This window comes from Otolemur garnettii, unplaced genomic scaffold, assembly GCF_000181295.1.
Source record: "Otolemur garnettii isolate 467f Iridium unplaced genomic scaffold, OtoGar3 scaffold00116, whole genome shotgun sequence".
Taxonomy (NCBI): Eukaryota; Metazoa; Chordata; class Mammalia; order Primates; family Galagidae; genus Otolemur; species Otolemur garnettii.
In genome coordinates this window covers 5,541,887-5,545,536 of record NW_003852511.1, presented here as the reverse complement: position 1 = coordinate 5,545,536, position 3,650 = coordinate 5,541,887, and positions in this window count along the sequence as shown.

Here is a 3,650-nt window from a genome sequence, read left to right as displayed (position 1 = left end):
CCACCAGCTCCAGTGTATGTGGCTGGTGCCCTAGTCGCTGAGCTACAGGCGGCAAGCTGGAATTCTTTTCTAAAAAGCTGGCTATCTTGGCGGGGCCATAATCCTAGCACTTGGGAGGCCAAGTATGGTGGATCACTCAAGCTCACGAGTCAAGATCAGCTTGAGCAAGAGTGAGGCCACTCCCCTAAAAAATAGCCAAGAGTTGTGCCTGAGCCTGTAGTCATAGCTACTGGGGAGGCTGAGACATGAGACTCGCTTCAGCCCAAGAGTTTGAGGTTGCCTTGAGCTATAATGCAACAGCACTCTACTGAGAGTGACAAAATGAGACTCTTTCTCAAAAATAAAAATAAAAAACCCTGCCTATCTCATAGTGTAAATAAGATTCTTTTTATGTTGTTCCCATTTTAAAGATGAAGAAACTGAGACCGGGTGCAGTGGCTCACATCTATAATCCTAGCACTCTGGGAGGCTGAGGCAGGTGGATTGCTTAAGGTCAGGAATTTAAGACCAGTCTGAGCAAGAGTGAGACCTCATCCATATTAAAAGTAGAAAAACTAGCCGGGCATTGTGGTGAGCGCCTATAGTCCCTCACTGGAGGCTGAGGCAAGGGGATCACTTGAGCCCAAGAGTTAGTTTGAAGTTGCTGTGAATTGTGACACCATGACACTCTGTGGTGTGTCTCCCAGTGTAACAGAGTGAGACTCTGTCTCAAAAGAAAAAGAAAAGGAAAACAAAAAAAAGATGAAGAAACTGAACACATAGGCTGAGTCACTTGCTGTGAGTCAGCAACTGGTAACAGAGCTATGATCAAACTGAGGGCTTGATATTGGAGCCAGGGTCCTTCAGGCTCAGAAGCTGGTGCTCTTTCTGTCATGTAGGGCTGGTGTAAGTGACATGTTGTGCTCAGGACTGAGGATGGCTGGGAATGGGTGCCTTTGAAAGACAAAGAGGGCAGGGCAGTACCTGTGGCTCAAGGAGTAGGGCGCTGGCCCCATATACCGGAGGTAGTGGGTTCAAACCTGGCCCTGGTCAAAAACTGCAAAAAAAAAAAAAAATGACAAAGAGGGTCTGGGGGCAGGACCTGACCTCATAGGGATTTGGTTTGAAGCCCAGTCCTGTGGGGGCCCATAGGGTTAGACAGGGTGTTCCTGGGTGGTGCAGCAGAAGAGAGGTCCAGGAGTGCCCTCTCTATCCCCAGTCCTAGGAGGGAAATTGCTGGAATGAGGTAGTTCTTTATTTTGATTTTTTTTTTTTAAGTAAAAAAGCTTTTTTATAGCCAGGCATTGTGGTGGGTGCTGTAGTCCTAGCTACTTTGGAGGCTGAGGCAAAAGGATCTCTTGAGCCCAAGAGTTTGAGGTTGCTATAAACTATGACACCATGGCACTCAACCCCAGGGAGACAAAATGAAACTCTATCTCAAAAAAAAAAAAAAAAAAGTGTTTTAGAGACCAAGTCTCACTATGTTGCCCAAGATGGACTTGAACTCCCTAGGTTTAAGCAATCCTCCCACTCCAGCCTCCTGAGTAGTGGGACTACACTGTGCCTGGCTGGAATAAGAATTCTCTTTAGCTTTTTTGAGGAACCATTAAACCGATTTCTACAGCAGCTGTACCATTTCACATTCCCATCACACTGTACAAAAGATTCTAATTTTTCTGCATCTCTAATGCTTGTCATTTTCCATTTTTTAAATTATAGTGTAGAGCTGGTGGTTCACACCTGTAATCCTAGCATTCTAGGAGGCCAAGGTAGGTGGATTGTCTAAGCTCACAAGTTCGAGTGAGAGTTTATCTCTACTAAAAGAATAGAAAAAAACTGAGGCAAGAAGATTGCTTGAGCCCAGGAGTTGGAGTTTGCTGTGAGCTATGATGCCATGGCACTCTACCCAGGTCAACAGCTTAAGACTCTGTCTCAAAATAAAGAAATGAATAAAAATTATAAAAAAGAAGAAGCAATTTCTTTTGGTTTGGTTCTGTATGGTTACCAAACCATACAGAGAGACACCTGGAATATGCAAGTGCAGAGGAAAAACCATGTGAGGACATAGCACAAAGGTAGCCATCTGAAAGCCAAGAATCTAGGCTTTAAAAGAAACCAAACCTGGGTGGCGCCTATGGCTCAAAGAAGTAAGGCGCTGGCCCCATATGCCGGAGGTGGGGGGGTTCAAACCCAGCCCTGGCCAAAAACTGCAAAAAAAAAAAAAAAAAAAAAGAAAAAAACCTGCCAACACATTGACCTTGTACTTCTGGTCCCCAGAACTGTGAGAAAATGAATTTCTATTGTTTAATCCAACAAGTGGTATTTTGTTATGGCAATCCTAGCTAATACACCCTACTTTTGAGACACCCAGACAAGACTCCCAAAGCCCAAGCTTCTCTTACTGCATCCTGATTGATGGTACAACTCTGTTCTCCCACTACCTGGAGCCAACTCAACCAGCCATCACAGTAGGAAAAGTGCTAGGGGTCATGAAATCTCTCAGGACCCAAAGTGCCTTAATTTAATTTTTTATTTTTTTGAGACAGGGTCTCACTTTGTCACCCAGGCTGAAGTGCAATGGCACAATCAATCATAGTTCATTGTAACCTTGAACTCCAGGGGGCTTAAGCAATTCTCCTGCCTCAGCCTCCCAAGTAGCTTGGCGTGTGTGTCACAGCACCCAGGTAATTTTTTTTTTTTTTTTTTGAGACAGAGTCTCAAGCTGTTGCCCTGGGTAGAGCGCTGTGACGTCATAGCTCACAGCACCCTCCAACTCTTGGGCTCAAGTGATCCTCTTGCCTCAGTTTTTCTACTTTTAGTAGATGGAGTCTGGATTTTGCTCAGGCTGGTCTCAAACCTGTAAGCTCAAGCAATCCACCCACCTCAGCCTCCCAGAGTGCTAGGATTATAGGTATGAGCCACCGCACCTGGCCATGTACCCAGCTAATTTTAAATTTTATTTTGTAGATACACAGTCTTGCTTTGTTGCCTAGGTTGGTCTCAAAATCTTGGCCTCAAGATCCTCCCACCTCAGCCTCCCAAAGTGCTGGAATTACAGGTATGAACCACCATGCCCAGATTAAATTTTTGAATTAGAAAAATGAATAATAGGTTGGGAGAAGTGGCTCATGCCTGTAATCCCAGCACTCTGGGCGGTCAAAGTGGGTGGATTGCCTGAGCTCATGGGTTCATGACCAGCCTAAGTAAGAGCAATACCCCATCTCTAAAAATAGCCAGGTGCTGTGGCAGACCCCTGTAGTCCCAGATACTTGGGAGGCTGATATACCCAGGGGTATGAGGTTGCTGTGAGCTGTGACACCAGAGCACTCTACCGAGGGTGACAAATTAAGACTCTGTCTCAAAAAAAAAAAAAGAAAAGAAAAGAAAAGAAAAAGGGCTGCTCCTGTGGCTCAGTGAATAGGGCACCGGTCCCATATACTGAGGGTGGCGGGTTCAAACCTGGCCCTGGCCAAACCACAACAAAAAAATGTCCAGGTATTGTGGTGAGCACCTGTAGTCCCAGCTACTCGGGAGGCTGAGGCAAAGAGAATCACCTAAGCCCAGGAGTTGGAGGTTGCTGCAAGCTATGTGACACTGCCACGGCACTCTACGGAGGGCAATAAAGTGAGACTCTGTCTCTAAAAACAGAAAGAAAAAGAAAAGTGAATAAT